The sequence below is a fragment of the Leptidea sinapis genome, chromosome 4 (assembly GCF_905404315.1).
Source record: "Leptidea sinapis chromosome 4, ilLepSina1.1, whole genome shotgun sequence".
In the NCBI taxonomy this organism is placed as follows: Eukaryota; Metazoa; Arthropoda; class Insecta; order Lepidoptera; family Pieridae; genus Leptidea; species Leptidea sinapis.
The window spans coordinates 1,603,476-1,624,650 of record NC_066268.1 but is presented as its reverse complement, the minus strand read 5'-3'; positions in this window follow the sequence as shown (position 1 = coordinate 1,624,650).

Below are 21,175 nucleotides of genomic sequence, written 5' to 3'. Positions count from 1 at the left end.
ATGCCCTATACAAAGTGGTTTTTGGTTGGTTTCTTAATTAAGTTTTACTTCAATCGCGCGTTTTTTTAGATGTTTTTCATCGAGGATTTTAACAATTTGTTAATTTTCTTCATCACTTCACTATCACTTCTGGGATTAATTACATAAATAATTAAATTTGAAAACAAAAAAGCCGCTACCTGAGAGTTGAACAAGACATAGAAGATTTATCAACGATACGTCACTCGCACGGTTGGCTCAGTGGAAAGTGCACTCGCACTGAACGCGAAACGTCGCGGGTGCGAGTCCCGCATCGGTCATAACTTTTGTTTTCAAATTTAATTTATGTAATCGAGGATTTTACTTTGCAATCTACGTATTTTCAGTAACTATAGACATTTTTATTCCGTTATATGAATATTTATTGTAATTAGGTAACTACTTAGTTTTATCAACCTGTACTCGAATGATGTCCTCGATGTAAATGTAGGTACTCGATGAATACAGAGAGATGAAAAATGTCTTCAACAGAATACGAATACAGTAATATTGATATTCGCATATAAAGGGTCTTGTCAAACCTTTATTATTTTCATGAATATTTTATCAATATTGGCACTCATATGAGAAAACATTGAAGGATATAAATACGTAGGTAACACTGAAAATGTTTAGAACTGGCCAGTTATAAACATTGCTAATGAAAACTTGTTTTTTGAATTTCAATTTAAGAACTCTTTGGTTACCTAATATGTAGTATATTGCATTCATTTGTCATGTTTTTGTGAATTGGCGGCAAATTTAAAACTATTGTTACACGTGAAAATGAACCTAACGCGAAAAATTTTTCGGTCAATGATTTATTAAGACTTTCGTTGTGGGCTTACTCAACAACAAAGCTATGATAGGCTGCGATTAGCATTTCTTTATGAAGCCCCATCTCGTGCCACTATTTACAATTGGTTTAACGAGTTTAAGCGTGGACGTAGCAATCTCAATGATGATCCGCGTGAGGGACGTCCTTTAACAGCGACTACTGAAAATAACATCAGTGCTGTGCGACGCATGATAGAGGAAGATAAGAGAGTGACCTATCAGCAGATACGGACAAGCCTAGGCATTGGTATGAGTCAAGTCCAAAAAATATTACGAGAACATTTAGGCGTCAGGATGCTTTGTACCAGATGGAATCGCCATACTTTATTCGCGACCAGAAACACCTTCGCATGGACTGGTGTCGCCAATTGTTAGATAAGTTCAACGGCGGTGACTCAAATGCTGAATTTGTCATCGTCACAGGAGATGAAAGTTGGATATATTGCTACGAACCCGAAACCAAAAGACAATCAGCTCAGTGGGTGTTTCCTTTCTAGGATCGGCTAACTAAGGTAAAAAAGGAAGAAGTCAAGGAAAAAAGATGACGGAAAGGTCATTTCGCGACAGTTGTGCTAGAAGATGGAAGGACAGTTACTGCAGACTGGTATGTCAATCGCTGTTTCAATTCGACAGCAGCGCCCTCGAAGCAGGATCCTCACCCCGTAAAACGGACTGTTGAATATTTGACTATGGCAGGTGTCAAGGTAATGAGTCATCCGACATACAGTCCTGACCTGGTGCCCTGCAACTTTTATTTATTCCCAAGAACTAAAGCTAAAATTCGAGTTATTCGCTTTACGAGACCTGAATATGCGGTGAAAGCGTACGAAAATGCCATAGAAGAGACCCCTGAGGAAGAATGGGCCTCCTGCTTTTCTCAGTGGTTCCATCGAATGCGACGATGAGTAGAGAGGAACGGAGATTACTTCGAAAAACAATTTTCAGTGTTACCTAGGTATTTGGAATGAATTGTGCATTTTCAGTAACACTTTCCGTCGCGACCAAAGTGCTTTATACATATTATAATATATTTTTTAAATGTGTAGAATATGAACGAGCTGACCCTACAAATTGGTTTATTTTTATGAGTTTGTTAAAAGCCACCGAATAATATGTGAACTAAAGTAAATGAGCTGCCTTAATTGTCGTTTTTTTTAATAATAAGTGTATATTGTACCTGGTACCTACAGATGTAACGGTTTTATATGCGTTAAAATTACCAACCCATTCTACAAATGTGTTCTTCTTACTAGGTAATGAATATCTTTGCGAAATTGCGTTAACAGCTCAGTTATAAAACGCATTAAGTACCTGTATCAATACAATTAGCAAATAATTATTATAAAGCACTACTGAGTTCTTTTACTATTAGCTAACATTTAATTGACTAATAAAGTAATAAAATTTTATAGACCTTATATCGTGTACATGCGTTTTATTATCTCGCTTGCTAGAGCATAGCTCAGAGAGAATATAAGAAGGACGAGTTCCACAACTCGTGGTTAACTCGAATTAACCGTTCTTAAATATATGAGTTATATATTTCAAAGTAGTTGTTGACCGTGTGTTTGATTTGTCAGGATTAGTGTAACATATACATACCTATATAACCTACAACCAATTATGTTCGTTACCGAGTCATATATTTCAGTTTTTTTTTAGACTATGATTGTTTTATAACAATGACAGTACCACATGACATATTGTATATTTTATTAAAAAGAGCGCAAAAAAACTGTTTTGCACCATTTCTTCTCACCCAGATTGGCATTTGTTTCCGAAGCGGTGGTTGTGTTAGAAGTTACATTAAAAAGAATTCTAAAGGAATCAATTTTGAGATAATAAATGACTTTTTATGCGTTTAAAATATACAAGTGTGGCGCACCCATAGTACAGACTTTGTCTAGTTTGGGGCAAGATAATTAGTGTAAAAGTTTGTCAATTGTATTATTATTCTCCAGATGTGCGATACTGAGATGACCATGAATGAGGAATGAACAATTTTTAAAACAATTTTATATATAACAACCGTGCAGTGATTGGTTGTTGATGGCGTCACACGGTCCATGAATGCGGTTTGTAATTATAACATACAGCAGGTTTTGATCGAATCCGGCACCAGGAATCTGTGCACATGTGATGAAGTCATCTATTGGGCTCGGTCGAATTCTAGCGACTTCCCAAGAAATAATTTTTATTTAGAAAGCCAAATTTGACATTTAACAAAAAGACGACTTCCAAAGTTCCAATGCTAAATAATATAGTTCATTAGATTTTATAGACTGATTTCGTTCGACGGATTTAGGAAAATGGCATCAAATATCGAAAGATTACCATTAATTGTAAAGTTCTTTTTGTGAATCCCTTAGAACTATATGCAAGATGAAGAGTTATGCTATCCATAACGTGCACAGTTTTGATAATGTTATGTAACATATTCTCAGAATCACGGATCAATTTGACCGTCATCAGTCGTTGTATCAGGACGGCCTCTTAGAGACACATGCGGTGATGTTGAGCTGATCACTTGATGGTTGTTCGGAAAGCAGTAGTTGAATGTCGATTTGTATCGATTGAATTGAATGACACTTGACAAGAGCCAAAGAATACACCCATAGAGCCGATACATACAAAAGATATGAAAAATAGAATCAGGTATTTTTTTTATGGAAAAGGAGGACAAACGAGCGTACGGGTCACCTGGTATTAAGTGATCACCGCCGCCCACATTTTCTTGCAATACCAGAGGAATCACAGGAGCGTTGCCGGCCTTTAAGGAAGGTGTATGCGCTTTTTTTGAAGGTACCCATGTCGTATCGTCCCGGAAACACCGCACAAGGAAGCTCATTGCACAGCTTGGTCGTACGTGGAAAAAAGTTCCTTGAAACCGCACTGTGGAGGAACATCCATATGGTGGGGATAATATCCAAACTTGTGGCGTGTCGTGCAAAGGAGGCGGCAGGAATCAGGTGAAACAGCTCTTCGGAACACTCCCCATGATAAATGCGGTGGAGGACACACAATGAAGCGATGTCTTTACACAACGCCAATTGATCCAGCAGTTCACAGAGCAGTGGGTCCCCAACAATTCAAGCTGCTCTGCGTTGCACGCGGTCAAATGGATCGAGCTGACACCAGTATCACCCCAGAGTGCGCCATACCAGAGATGACAGCAATACTTCATATGTGGCCGGGACTGCGCTTTGTACAGCGGTAGAGTGTTGGCCGGCTGGGCGTCATAAATAGAGCACGGCAATACTTCAGTATTGACGCCCAGTTTCTTCGAAGCCAATTTGGCTTTGCTCTCCAGATGGCCGCGGAATTGGCAACCGCTCGAGATATCGAGACCCAGAATTCCGATACTAGGCGAGGCAGTAAGGGAAGTGTTGTAGAAGAGCGGTGATAGGTATCTTTAAAAGAGACCTAAATTTCTTAGATTAAATTAACGCTATTTATGCATTTCAGAAACCGTTTTTCTCATTACTATAAATGTCGGCACAATATATTGAAGGACTATGAGTAAGGTAACCATAACCAATAGTTAACTAATAAACTTAAATTTCTTAGTGCAAACGGGCTCAATGAAGCCGTAGTCTCAAGTCTCGACGTAAGTCGTCCCAGTCTTAATTCAAATTACTCACACTGGATAACGTCATCCACCCCTCCCCGCTCCCCCCCTCTAGCCGGCTCCGGCAATAATGACGTCAATATAAAATATGTCCTCGTTCCAGAAAATCTCTTTATGTGAAATGCACACATTATCAATTGGTTTAATATTAAATATAAATTGCTTTGGGCATCAACTACTTCTACTGGTATTTTTATAGAAGTACTAACTTTTACCCACGACTTCGTGCACGTGCAATATTTACTTTGGGCAGCATTTTTTATTTTTTGTTGTTCTCACTTTGCAAATAATACATTACAAACTGCTGTGGTTAAAACATATTTAGAAGCTACCAACTATATAACTTTCATCCCCACACAGGTCTAAATTTTTAAAACGCTAGAACAAATATTTATTTATTTCTTATAAAGTGCCTAAATACAAAGTTTCATGGTGTTACATTTGATAATGATGAAGTTTCATACAAATTTCCATCCTCTATTTCAACCCAGCATTTTCTTCGCGATAAAAAGTAGCCTATGTCCTTTCCCAAGCTCTTGCCTATCTCTGTAATAAATTTCATCAAAATCGGTTAAGTGGTTTAGGCTTGAAAGCGTAACAAACAAACTTACATACACATTTAAAACATTAGTAGGGATATACAACTCAATGTAAACCTAAAGAATTAAAATATAGCATTTTTTAATGAAAATAAGGGACGAGATGAGATGGACTTTCAGCTGATGGTAATTGATACGCCCTGCCCATTACAATGCAGTGCCGCCCAGGATTATTGAAAAACCCAAAAATTCAGAGCGGCACTACAACTGCGCTCGTAGCTTGAGACATAAGTTGTCAAGTCTCATTTGCCCAGTAATTTCATGAGCTACGGCGCCCTTCAGAGCGAAACACAGTAATGCTTACACATTACTGCTTCACGGCAGAAACAGACGCCGTTGTGGTACCCATAATCCATAATAAAGGAGCTTCCCACTTGGTGAATAGCATTATAGAGCGTCGAGGAGAATAATATTGTTTCATTTCATTTTCTCATTATTTTAACAGTCATAATCCAATTTAAAACAAAGTATGGAACAACGATTTGCCAGACGATACAACAATATCTACCACTTTTGTTTTTTATATTATAGTCTGACGAGTTAGCCAGATGTCTTTATAGTACATTATAAGCTAAAGCAGCAAGGAACTAACTACGCACAAATAGAAAAATATATATTTTTTTAATTTTTATGGAAAAGGAGGACAAACTAGCGTACGGGTGTGTGATGTTAAGTGATCACCGCCACCTACATTCTCTTGCAACACTAGAGGAATCACAGGAGCGTTGCCGGCTTTTAAGGAAGATGAACGCGCTTTTTTTGAAGGTACCCATGTGGTATCATCCCGGAAAAACCGCACAAGGAAGTTCATTGCAGCTTCGTAGAACGCGGAAGAAAGCTCTTTGAAAACCGCACTGTGAAGGACCGCCACACATCCAGATGGTGTGGATGATATTCTAACTTGTGGCATGTCGTGAGAAGGTGGAATTCGGCGGAATCAGGTAAAACAGCTCTTCCGAGAACTCCCCGTGATAAATGCGGTAGAAGACACGCAATGAAGCGACGTCTCAACGCAACGCCAAGTGATGCAGCCGTTCACAGAGCACTGGGTCCCCGACAATTCGAGCAGCTCTGCGGATGGATCGAGCTGATACTGGGGTGCGCCAGACCAGAGATCACAGCAATACTCCATGTGTGGCAGAACCTGCGCTTTGTACAGCGCTAGAAATCGGGCCGGCTTGAAGTATTGCCGTGCTCTATTAATGACCTCCAGTTTCTTCGAAGCCAATTTGACTTTGCCCTGTAGATGGCCGCGGAATTGGCAATCGCTGGAAAGAATAGGATAGATTTTTGTTCCATCACTTTACATTTTATATTGTAGTTGTTGGTTTAAAAGAGTGGTAATGAGGTTGCCACTTCTTCTCATTTCAGCTCAACCTTTTCTGAAGTGGCGGTAATGTAAAAAGAAAAACAACTTGATATTCATAAGTCTCATATCCTTGAGCTACTTACATGATTTTATTTAAAGCGACCTTAATATGTCAATAAGTTATATTTCGTATTCTTATCACACAAATTGCCAGTTCAGTTGATTTTGATCAAATCAAAATCACTTTTTTCATGTATCAATTTTGAAAATGGATCAAAATTGAAAATATTGTTATACTTACCCATAAATTCATAAGATTTCACAGAGAAAATGAGATAGGAAGCATTATAGTGTTTTGGTACAAGGCGATCATAGTTGAGGAAGAGATTGTCTTATGTATGACGTCAGTATACCTTAATATATTTTGACGCCATGCTCACGATATATCTCCACATAGACACCAGGAGAAGATAAATATGGTAGCGGTTATAGTAATGTCTTTCATAGCGGTTGAAATCATGTGTCATGCTAGCAAAGGCAAAAAATCTTTTTTCAAAAATTTATACATATTTAAAAAAAATCTACTTAGTAGATCTCGATCAAACCAAGTTTTCGGTGGAAGTTTGCATGGTAAAGTACATCATATATTTTTTTTAGTTTTATCATTCTCCGTTTTTTGCCGTTTGGGTACGGAACCCTAAAAACAACGTATCTATTAGTATGATATATTGAAAACGAAACGCTTTGTCAGTTTCCTAGTTATTTCCACGTTGAATATTGTTACAAGTTGCCAACTAGAACGTTGAGACCTAGTTTTATACAAAAGATACAAGCGAGCTTCATTTAGCGCTCCGTAGTGTGTTTATGGCATAAAAGGAATAAATGCAGCGGCATTTTCATATAAACTTATCTACTAGTACTTATGCCATGCTTGCTGAGTGCTCCTGGTTGTTCTAATTGGGACAGATGTAATGCTGGTCACAATTTTGAACCACCTCTTTTTTATGACAATAAGGGACGAGATGAGCTGGACGTTCAGATGATGGTATTTGGCAAGCCCTGCCGATTACAATGTACCATGCCGCTCAGGATCCTTGAAAAATGCAAAAATTCTGAGCGGCACTATAATTGCGCTCGTCTCCTTGAGACATAAGATGTAAAGTCTCGATTGCACAGTGATTTCACTAGCTACGGCGCCCTTCAGACCAAAAGACAATAATGTCTTACACATTACTACTTCACGGCAGTAATAGGCGCCGTTGTGGTACCCATAATCAAGCCGGCATCCTGTGCAGAGGAGCCTCCCACTGGTAAAGAACTGTTACAAGTCATTCATGTACACTCATGAAGGGGACCGCCTACATCACATTTGATCTGGTCAGTCAATATGGTCTTGATTTTGCGCACGGCCATATCGGGTAGAGTCACCAAATATAATTTTTATTAAGAAAAAGGTCTCACTCATAATCTAGTATAAAGCTCATAATTTATTGGCATTTCTGAGTAAAAAAAAATATTGTTCCAGATAAGTAATCACGAAAATATCATACTAGAAAATAGCATCTAATGGTACAAGAACAATTGCGATCGGTTCAGTAGTCGGTTCGCAGTATAAGCGAAGGAAAAAACCGGCCAGTGCAAGGCTCATTTGCACAGGATGCCGACTCGATTATCGGTACCACAACGGCGCCTATTTCTCCTGTGAAGCAGAAATGTTTAAATATTACTGTGATTCGGGTCTGAAGGGCGCCATAGCTAGTGAAGTTTCTGGGCAAATGAGACTTAACATCTTATGTCTCAAGGTGACGAGCGCAATTGTCTTGCCACTCAGAATTTTTGGGTTTTTCAAGAATCCTGAGCGGCACTGTATTGTCATGGGCAGGGCGTATCAATTACCATCAGCTGAACGTGCTGCTCGTCTCATCTCTTATTATCATAAAAAACCGGCCATACATTTATTAGTACAATATAGATTCTTGAGATTGACTCTGACGTCACAGAAACCCCGTCCAAAAAAGGCGCGTTTGAATAGCCGAAATATATTGCCAGAAAAGAATATTTATTTAATTGAATAAGAATGTTTTTATCTATAATTTGATGTGTTTGATAACTTTTAGGATGTAAAAATCAAATTTAAGTATTTCTTAAAATGATGCATATACCCTATTGCATTCTTATATATACCTACTTTAAAGCTATGCTACGCTTCGCTAGAATCACAAATTGGTTAGCTTTTATATAAGTGATTTCAATCATGTGTTGCCCTCTACACAACCCAAGTTCTAACGTGGCTCATAATCTACATTTCTTTTCTCGCAAAAAACGCTGACATACAACAACAAAACATACACTTGAGAATACTTTTCGTGTTTACGTTATTCATTATGGTGATTTTAGGTTAATTTAAAATGAGGCTATAAATGTTGTAGCGGAAATATCGATATGTGGAGGGTATCTGCTCTTTAACAGCTAATTACATTAGCGATCCAAGCTGCGCACGCGCCGACACACGTGCGGTACATCTGTAGTCTGTAAACATTCGACAGGGCTGCCAAACAGTTTAATTTTTTGTTATTTTATTATAATTGGATGTGTGGGTGAGGAAAGATATACAGGGACGGAGGGTGACCTGGTAAATGCTAGTAGTCCTCACCAGCCCCCGGGGGAAACAATTGGCCTTTATGTAAATCCTTTCTTCATCGTTAGGTCGTGTTTGGTGTTTAGGTCACTTAGTCACTGGTGAGGTTAGTAGGTCGCGGAGCGCTGCGCAAGCGTGAGAGCGCGTGATCTACCGACGTGAAGTGTGCGGAAGGAGGGATGAGGAAGCGGGGAGTGGAAATGAGAACTTGACAACTGACGTTAACGCTGACAGTTACAAGTTCGTTCCGAAATGAGCAAATGAAATATGGTGCCAGCAATAATTATATCTAGTTAAAAATATCAGTATGTGGTAGTGTACTTGTACGAAGGAGAACGTATTCAAACTATTTCTAAAATCATTGGACCAAAAGATTATACTCATGAATGTAAAAGTTAGTAGTTAGTTAGCAGTACATTTTAACATTTCGGAAAAGTTGAGCTGTAATAATAAGTGGGAAGTAACTCATTGCCACTCTTTAAATAAATATTTACAGTCTTAGCCATACACTAAAAATAAATAAAAGCATTGTACGAGCATTTATTTTTAAGAAAAATGTGACATAATATTAGATCATATTTTAAACGTCTATCTAAATAGACTGTGACAGCTGTGATAACTTCAAAAAAAATTGAGTTTAGAATTAACCTCTTCACTTCATGCTCACTAAAATTTCATGCACACTAACACAAAATGTCCTACTAATTGCGAGTGTAAGACGTAGCTTGTCACGCCCACAAAACTAATATTCTTGGCCTGTAATTGAAATTAAAAGTGAATATTATTTTTTGAAACTGTATTGTTGCAATGAATAAAACAATCGATAGAGAGAAAACATTAATTTAGTACGAGCGCCGATTTCATTAATCTACCATCCCATATCCGTGTTAGATAAATAGGGTGATCCGTAGATTTCCATTAGCTTTATTAACAGGCGCTTTTAATATCCGATTTCTGCTCTAAAATTATTTAAATGAAGTTTATCTGACATCCATATGATATAGAAATAGCTTGGATATATATAGAGCTCAGCCCGAGAATCAACTTTCAGTCGTTTTGGGATTGCGATTGTATATATTAATTGAACATAACACGCGTTGGTAATACAGAATACCACGGGTCAAGTGTCTTTTTTCTGTCATCAATTTTATAGGGGGGCTGTTTTTAATGTATTCATACCTTGAAAACACAGTGGTAGGAAGTATGGTTGTACGCACTCGTATTTGAGAAGAATTTAACAAGAATTCAGTGTGAAAACGCCACACATCCAGACATCTCATATAATGCTGCGTACAGACTGCTGAAAGGTGATATGCACTGTGTTCATGTTCGTTGGAAATAAAGACAAACTACGATATTAATCGCACTGAGTGCGTTTTTAAATGCCCGTGGCATAAGATAGACATAACATGGTCGCACGTGCAAGGAGTCCAGACTATTAGAATTTATCACAAAGTGTAACATTATATATAATAATAATAATCATTCCTTTCATGTTGTGTTGTGTAAGTATGTACATGGCATTAGCATATCTGAACTTTTATCGTTAATATCGTTTTTAATAAATAAAAATTTGCGTATAGTTACAGGCAGCATCAACTCGAAATGAATTCAATGTTTTTATCAAAATGTTACATGATTGTCGTTGACTTTATTGTTGAACGACTTAAAATTTAATTATGTTGAATATAAAGAAAAAACAACGATTTATTCGCTATAACAGATTGACCAGTAAACTTCAGCTACGAAGTTCAAGCGCGTTGAAGCGTGGACCAAATATTTATATTTATCGCATATATAATAAAGAATTAATAAAAAATAATGCTCAAAAGCAACGTCATAAAATAATTGTAAATAAAATAGGAAAAAGATAAATCAGTGCAGCATGGAATAATAATTGTCAAAATGAATGTTAGTAGCCATTAAAATTAAATTAAAAGTTTAAAAAAATATATTTCCGGGGTCCCCTTCAGCTATAAATTTGGGAGTTAACTCGCAATTCCCTGACCACTAGTTGCACGACCGACTGAGTGCTCCAACATTTTGCGTAATTACAAGTGTTTTGTAACAGACCAAGTTCTGCAGTGCTCGTTAACAGGGATCATTTCTCATTGAACACTGGAGTGAATTTGCAGTTAGTTATCGCGCATGGAGAGTTGTTGGCAATATTTATGGAATTTTCCTTATCTTCTAAAGCTTAATTTATAGTTCTTATAACACTATTAAACTGCATTGCACAAAAGGGCATGTTAATTATTTTATAACTTTTTCATAACTTGTGAGCAACCAAGTTTTGTATGTATCGTATACACCTTTTTATAAATGTGTATATTTCTACTATAGATATTAAATTAAATAACTACGTACAGTGTCAGGTTGTCTCCATATTGAATTGTGTCTTTAGTGACACTCGCAACATTAAGACAATCCGATTAAAGTAAGAATCGTCAAAAACGGCTCACTCATTTTGGTCTCCAGAGCGCTACAAATGAACGAACAAACATATAGCATAATTAACCAATTACCCTCCTTTAAATACACTGCTCTGATAATCCAATATATCTGCTAGTAAACTAATTCAATAATTCCCCGTCCACTTGTTGCGCACCCCTGACTCGTGTCAGGGTAAACAGTGTACGTAATTGTGATGCCAGCGCTTGCCGTCTGGGATTCACTTCAATCTATGAGGAATTATAGCTTATATTGGATGTACCTACCTATCTTATCTGGTGCATGGTTATCAGAGTTTGCGTATAAAAGTCAAACATGCATTGCCCATTGGTTTGATTACCGCAAATATCGCACGTTTATATAAAGTACATTTTTAATGGATCCATTAAAATTTGTTTAATTTTAAGGTTCCGAACCCCTAAATAAAGAAATCCTTACTGCATTACTTTGGTGTTCGTCTATCTGTTGCGAATTTTGGACACCACGTGCAGGAATCAAGTTGGTCATTGGAATTCGTAAGCAAATCATTCTTCTAAATCAAACAATAAGTATATAAGGCTACCTATAGTAGTCCCCAATGAACTAGAAGCATGAAAAATTGCCGAGTAGCAAGGTTTAAAGCACAAGTAAAGGGAAAAAACCGATTTTTTTTTTCTTTTTTACAATTATTAGTATTTATACTCACTCGAATCTTTAAGAATTGGTCTGTCAAATTGTCATAAAGGCCATTTAAATATTTAACAATGATTTATTAAAATTATTTTCTATGTCTATTAAGGTATTACTTATTACAGTTTGAAAAATTCTCCTCTGAGAGAGAAGAAACGGCGCACGTATCTCAGCTACCATTATGTAACATAATTGTGCTAATGTGTGTTAAAACATCATACAATATTAAAGAACAGTTAAGTTAAAATTGATGTGTAAGGTATAATTTCTATATAATGATAATTAAAAGGCATAAAAGGCATTTCTTTTCTCAAAATTGATTCCTTTAGAATTCTTTTTGATGTCATTTCGGAAACAAATGGCGCCCTGAGAGAGAAGAAACGGCGCAAGAAACTCTCCCCGCATTCTTTTTTTGCGCTCTTTTCAATAAAATTATACATTATTGTACAGACGTTTCTATCGCTATAAAACCATCACAATCATTTAGATTTTCAGGCCGTCCAATCATTTAGATATTCAGCAGTGGAGTAATAGGATTTACGACAAAGCCATTTTGTTTTATTAAACATTTAAATTTATTTATAGATAATGCCTCAAGCTGGGACTTTATTATAGAAGTGTATACATTTACGCTTAAAGCTATTATGTATCTTATTATGAAACCTACTAGAATTATTTACGCAATCCCTTATTTATAGTGTTATAATAATGAAAATCACTATTGAGAGCAAAAAGGTGACGATTTTTGTGAGCGTATATTAAATTTTCATAAATGTACTGACAATGAACAGTCATAATATTTATTTCTTTACATTTTTCTTTGAGAGACTGTCTATAAGCACATAGCAATTATAATTAAAACCCAGATTGTCCCTTTATCAAGATGCTCTGCACTTGATTAGTCAGACTAACAGCAGAGCCTTTTTAAATAAAACATTTTTTTAATGGAATAGGAGGACAAACGAGCGTACGGGTCACTTGTTGTTAAGTGATCACCGCCGCCCACAATCTCTTGCAACACCAGAGGAATCACAGGAGCATTGCCGGCCTTTAAGGAAGGTGTACGTGCTTTTTTTGAAGGTACCCATGGCGTATCGTCCCGGAAACACCGCACAAGGAAGCTCATTCCACAGCTTTGTAGTACGTGGAAGAAAGCTCCTTGAAAACCGGACTGTGGAGGACCGCCACACGTCCAGATGGTGAGGATGATATCCTAACTTGTGGCGTGTCGTGCGAAGGTGGAATTCGGCGGCAGGAATCAGGTTAAACAGCTTTTCGGAACACTCCCCGTGATAAATGCGGTAGAAGACACACAATGAAGCGACGTCTCTGCGCAACGCCAAGTGATCCAGGCGTTCACAGAGCACTGGGACCCCGACAATTCGAGCTGCTCTGCGTTGCACGCGGTCTAATGGATCGAGCTGATACTGGGGCGCGCCAGACCAGAGATGACAGCAATACTCCATGTGTGGCCGGACCTGCGCTTTGTAAAGCGCTAGAATGTGGGCCGGCTTGAAGTATTGCCGTGCTCTATTAATGACGCCCAGTTTCTTTGAAGCCAATTTGGCTTTGCCTTCCAGATGACCACGAAATTGGCAATCGCTCGAGATTTGGAGACCCAGTATTCCGATACTAGGCGAGGCTTTGAGGGAAGTGTTGTCGAAGAGCGGTGATGGACATTTACTCTGAAAATAATGTAAATTTTAAAACAGTAGAATTAACAAGCAATATTTTATTTCGAGTCTTGTGACCATAAAAATCACCTAAATATAAAACTTTATAATATATAATAAATGTAATAATACTCTATGAGTCTCATTATCATCACATAGACAAAGTCTCAAAGATCGACAATCGGTCCTGCGCTATCCTCATCAAACCTATTTCGGTGATCTTAAACAGATCATCGGTCCATCTTGGGGGCCTACCAACACTGCAACACTGTTCAGTTTCGCAATCGTACAGGCTATCCTCATTTTTGATTCAATCTGGATACTGGAAACCAGTGCTACATTGGCGCCACGCCAGTGTAACTTATTACTGAGTTAGCTCCATTTGGTGACATTCAGCAGCATAGCAACTACTTTTTACAACTAAATTGTATTAATTAATTGCTTTTATTATTAAGCTCTAAGAATTTGATACTCATTCTGATTTACAAACCAATCAAAAAAGTTTTATTCTTTTTTATTTTTTTATTTTTATGAATATAAGGGACGAGATGAACAGCACGTTCAGCTGATGGTAATTGATACACCCTACCCATTACAATGCAGTGCCGTTCACGATTTTTGAAAACCCAAAAATTCTGAGCGGCACTACAATTGCGCTCGTTACCTTGAGACATAAGTTGTTAAGTCTCATTTGCGCAGTAATTTCACTAGTTACGGCGCCCTTCAGACCGAAACACAGTAATCTTTACACATTACTGCTTCACGGCAGAAATAGGCGCCGTTGTGGTACCCATAATCTAGCCGGCTTTCTGTGCAAAGGAGCCTCCCATTGGTAAAAATTCTATTTTATTTAGAATTTAGTTTGCACAAAACGCCTTGCAATCTAATGACGTTTTATAACTACCGTTCTGTAGACCTCGTTTTCCATTTAAATTATTATGAATACAGCAACATGTCACAAAGTCTCCCATTGACTACAAAAGTGCGGACATAAACCGTGTCATTTTCTATAATATCTATGCTAAGCTAGAATGTAATCGGTATATTACAAAGAACGGTGTACTGAATGAATCCTTTGTTTAATATAAATAGCCTTGGGAGTAGTGGCTATTAGTGCTTTGTGCAGTTGCATAAATACTTCATTTACATTCTCTTATGTTCGATGTACTGGCTGATTATGATATTGCTATTTTTAATTCTCATTAAAAATAAAATGTTTTTCTTTTCTGACATAACGTTCACACATAATTTTTCTATTGATCATTTGATTATAGAATAGTTGAACGAGTAACTCATCAAAATTTTAAAATTGTTAAAATAATTGTTATTTAAAATTTCATCATGTACTGAAATAGCAGTGGAGTGACCGGTGGGGGGCTCCTTTGCACAGAATGCCGGCTAGATTATGCTTACCACAACGGCGCCTATTTCTGCTGTGAAGCAGTAATGTGTAAGCATTACTTTGTATCGGTCTGAAGGGTGCGGTAGCTAGTGAAATTACTGGGCAAACGAGACTTTACATCCTACTTCTCAAGGAGACGAGCGCAATTGTAGTGCCTCTCAGAATTTTTGGATTTTTCAAGAATCCTGAGCGGCACTGCATTGTAATGGTCAGGGCGTATCAATTACCATCAGCTGAACGTCCTGCTCGTCTTGTCCCTTTTTTTCGTAAAACAAAAATAAAAAAACAGTATTTTTGGAATCTTAGAACTAATTCATCAAATCAACTTATCTGTAATACCAGGTGAACATAACCTGGTACTCAAGTTGTATAGATTCAAGAACCTACTGCTAACTTTCAACATCTTAGACATTATATATAAATATTTGCTCGTCTGTCAGTATTCGTAGTGTTTATCAAAGTACTTCCTCTAGCTATTGAGCGCTGTTTGGTTATTAAGAACACTTCAGTAGATCATTGGTATATGATTGTTATACAAATATATTTTGGGAAGCTATAAGAACTTGGACAAGATCTTGAACGGTCTTGTGTATTATAGTTTTTTCCATAGTGTCATGTCGTGTGGTAACCTCATGTGGGGCAATGCGGCTGATATAAACAATATATTTGTGTTACAAAAAAGGGAAATCCGCTCAATTTTTCAGTTGGGTTCCAAAGACTCTCTTAGACAGAAATTTAAAGAAATTAATGTACTCACAGTACCCTCACAATATATCTATTCAAATATTATGTTCGTATATAAAAATATTAAAAAATTTTAAAAGAAAAGTGATGTACATAATGTTAATATAAGAAGTAAGCAAAAATTTGTTAATCCCTGTTTTAGATTAACAAAAGTGAACAACTCGTTTATGTGGAACTGCATACGATTTTTTAATAAAATTCCTGATGACGTAACTTGCTTAACGCTAAATAGATTCAAATCTCATGTTCAAAATAAACTAATTGAGAAAGCTTATTATAAGGTAGTTGATTATATTAGTGACAAGAATGCTTGGTGCTATAAATATCATATCTATATTGCTCTCAAGTGCCCTTGATTAGTTTTTAATATATATGTTTGAGTGCAGTCTGTATCGATGTTATATAAATTTTAATTTAATTTATAATGAATGACATTCCTATATTTTATATACCTAAATATTATTTGTGTTTTTTAATGATGACGTATAAATTATTATTGTAATTACTTGACGTGAAAGTGTATTTTGAAATACCTACTTTCAATAAACTGTTTTGATTTTGATTTGATTTGGTCAGCGAAACTCATTCACAATCGTACATTCAAAGTCAACATCAAATACTCATGTATATAAAAGACCTATATTGTGCATAAGCCTCTAAATAAACGTGTTGCTAGGATGACACATGATTTCAACCACTATGAAAGACATTACTATCACCACCTTAGAATATGTAGTGTCAATATTCAAATATCCCCACTAATATATAATATAGAGACTCCTCCGATATATAAGAGAGATATATATAGGAGGAGTTCACTAACATACACATGAGCAGGAGAATTATATTATATGGACGGAATTAAGAATCTAAACTAATCTCAAATTCACTGGAACACACAAAAAAATCATCAATCGTTCCAGCCGTTTAGTAGGAGTTCAGTTACAACAGACGCACAAAAGAAATATTATATATATTAAGATAATATATATGTTCTCCTGGTGTCTATGTAGCAATATGTCGTGCGCATGGCGTCAGAATATATTAAGGTATACTCACGTCATACATAAGACAAGCTCTGCTTCAACTATGATCGCCTGGTGCAGCACCCTTCAGACCAAAATACAGTGCTTTATACTAACACATATCTACTTCACGGCAGAAATAGGCGCCGTTGTGGTACCTATAATCTAGCCGGTATCATGTGCAAAGCCTCCCACTGGTGAACCTCTAACTTTACCTTCATACAATATTAGTATAGACGAAGTGTATCGTTGTAGTAGTAGGATATTATTAATAACGTAAACGATATCCGGAATCAGTCTCGATGAATGAGAATATCAGCTCAGTCTCGGCCGACGCGTGCGCAAAGAAACAGATGTCTCGAGTTCGATGCCCGGTTTTGGCAGCCTACGCGCCGCTTGTTGGGGGCATCGTCGCCCTTACAGGGTGTTCATTTATTGAACATTAATTTTTATGAACTATACTAACTATTTAGCTATACCAAGGCTTTCATTCAGTATTCAGCGTTGATATCAATTTAATTAAAAACACATTGTGTTGTATTTATTTTTGTCATCAATTATTTCAATTTCGAAAATTCTTAGTGAAGGCCGAAGGCATTTTTTTAACGCAAAGGTTTGCGCCGTCGAAACATCTTTATTAGAAGTATAATGAGTACTATACTTAAGTTAATTATAATAAAATATTAAAGAATCGAATTTCAACATAAATCCATAATATAAAAATATTTTACAAAACAACAACCGACTTTAAAAACACTATTCCAAAACAACAGATAACATGCACTAAAAAGTATAAAAATAACTGTTTATTTTTATACAATCTAATTAATTAATAGAATTCTAGTTACGATTTTTGTTATTTTTGGAGTCGGTGTCATTCCGCCGCGACCCGCTCTCGCCTCTAACTATGCATGTAGTTACAAACTTATCTTGGCTGACACCGACTCCAAAAATTACAAAATAAACTAAAATTCGATTAATTAATTAGAATGTATGAAAATACACAGTTGTTTTTATACTTTTTAGTGCACAATATCTGTTGTTTTGGAATAGTGTTTTTGAAGTCGGTTTGATTTTTTGTTAATTTTTTTTTATTCCTTAATTTTTAGTGAACTTGAAGTACACTAACTAACAATTTGTCTATTGTCTAAATATGTGTAGATATACTAAATTTTTCAATGCAGCAATGAACATAAGCGCTTTGCAATTTGATTACAGACAGTAAGAAATTCTGCCACAGATCGCACCCTTACTATAAGTCGTTGAGGAGTCCCATTGATCATCATATTCGACTATGACAATTACTTGACCATAACTATGTTATGGTAAATGACTTAAATTTCTGGATACCATAAAAAAGATTCGGCCGAGTATCATTAATTTGCTCCTAAGAATTGAAGATTTCCGTCACTTTGTCATGGATTCCGTAATCAGAACCTAACCAAACTCTCATCAAAATATCTTTGAAATATATCCATTCCAATAAAAAAGAATAATCGAAATCGGTTGCCGCGATATTGAGTTATTAGTAATTTTATCACCCACTTTGCTATATATATGTATAGCAAATTTAATTCTTTTAGGGTTTTCTCATGGATGCCATTGTCAGATGTGGACCAAATTACAACGGGACCACACGGGAAGCACCAGCTTTCAAATAAAAAAAATATGAAAATCGGTTCACCCGGTCGACAGTTTTGAGGTAACAAACATAAAAAAGAACATTACCGACGAATTTAGAACCACCTCCATTTTTGAAGTCGGTTAAAAATTATTTATAAAGAAATCAATGCTTCACTACTAGATGAGGCAGTTATAAACAGGACTGACTGGTGACCTTTTAGGGTTCTATACCAATGTGTTGTATATTAATATATCTTCGATGTCTATCCGTAATCCGCCCGTCACTCCATATGTCTGTCAATAGCAAAGAGGTTGTAAATATTATGTAATAAGAGGCGCGACTGCGTAAGTAAAAATTTAAATTTACTTTAGTATGAAACGTGCAGTGATCTGACATTAGTTTGAAATAGTAATTACAATATTATGGAGACGAAGTATTATCCGACTAAATTTGAAAGCGAACAGTTGCTTAAAACGTAGTGGATTTCGGCTATCTCAGTTTTTTACAAGGTATTTTTAACAAGCTGTCATCTGTCAATCTTTCAATGACGGACCGTTTCATACAATTGCTTTTTTGTTAGAGAGTTTCACTAGGCTGGTCAATGGACTGTATCTCAAAAAGTGCTGAAATTTTCAAAGTGTATATTCAAACTTCGACTATGACATATTTCATTAAAAAATTAAGATGGCGTCCATTTTATTTCTAAAATCATTTAATAAATGTTTATATTTTGTTACTATTTTAACTTTTGACCGCTTCTTTCTTGTCCTGTAGAATTCAAATGTGAAGTAATTTCGTCATTTCCTTTTGATATAATTCTCCATTATATCAACCCTCTCTGAGGTTTCCTTTAAAAGCCTTCGAGTTAAGGGCGGTCAAGATGCTGTGATAAAAGGGAAAAACCTTAAGCTTTTAGCGTTACAATTAGCATTTTCCTACAAAATTAACGAGAAATTATTTCATACTTAAAATTAATGAAATGACAATGTTTTGTTGACCGCAAAATGCATAAATAAATATTTTCACGATAATTCTTCCCAACAAAAACTTCGACTTCGAATCTATCTGTAATTGTAGCACGAGTTAGTCTTTTCTTGTTTTAAAAGTATCTATATCTTCTATATATATATACTGAAAATGGTCTTTGTTAGAGACACTTTCACGCCTAAAACACTGATCGTATCGACATGAAACTACCACCATTCGATGCGAAATTTATCCTAGATTGTTTATGGCTACTTATTTTTCGAATTCCAACGTTGCTTCCTTTTAAAATTCACCTAGCGACGTTGGCGATAACGGCTAGTATTCTAATAAATATTATTCACAATTATGCTCAGTTTGGCACAGAGTCTTAATTAAAATGGAATTTAATATACAAAACAAATTGACAACTTCGTCCAACTTAAAAGTCGGCTGAACATAATTTTTAATCAAAACTTATACAGCCTGTAGATAGACATGTTTTATTTTTACTTTTATCATAAAGTTGATTCTTTTGTTCTTTGATGTAAGACCGTTTACCGCCACATGGCCCGTGTGTAACTAAAATAACACGGTCAAGTGTGTGTCGGGGTTAAAAATAAATCGAATTGCGTTCGATTAGACATTAGAGGCCCTCGGGAGAGCTATTTGTACTGAGCTATTAAAGTTTTAATTTTATAAGCTTTCTATCAAAACGTACGCTGTTATGGGCAAGATGACATATTTTAATATAATATGATTGATAATGTTAATTAAAAGTCTGAAAAAAATCAATATTAGCAAAAGATTGTTACAAAGATATGATATATACTATATATAACAATATTATAATCTATACAATTTAACAAGTTTTGTTGTGACGAGATGGTCCATGTGTCAACTCGTAAACGGGTGCTGCTTATGGAGGCATGTCGACCTGTTATAGTTAATAAAACATTATACGTGGGTAACACTGAAAATGTTTACAACTGGCCAGTTAGAAACATTGCTAATGAAGACTTTTTTGAATTTTATTTTAGAACCTTCACCGCTAAAAAGTCTGCCGTCGCCGTATCCTCTCGATTCGAGATAACTCCTCCAATTGTCACAGCTTGTATCGGAATACTCAGCGTCGATATTTTGCGTATCTATCGATATCTGCGTCGAGAGAGTTAAGATAAATTATACAAATACCCAAATAGAAGAAGCTCTGCATGTTAAATTTTTAGGAGTACTTCTAAATAAAATCTAAAATGGAAAGAGCATGTAGACATGGTATGCCAAAAAATTGATAGATATGTTTATGTGTTATATAGATTGCGTAAAACGGCTTTACCAAGTACAGTCCTGGCAGCTTATCATGGTTATGTCGCATCAGTACTTCGATATGGACTTATCTTGTGGGGAAACTCTAGCGAGGCTAATAGGGCTTTCATAGCCCAAAAGAGATGCTTAAGAGCTATGACAGGAGCTTTTTACTTAGATTCGTGTGAGCCACAGTTTATCCATTTCCCTGTATGTATATATACGAAATATGTATCTTTGTCAAACAACATGACCATTTATTTACAAAAGCAAGAGATTATTATCCGAGA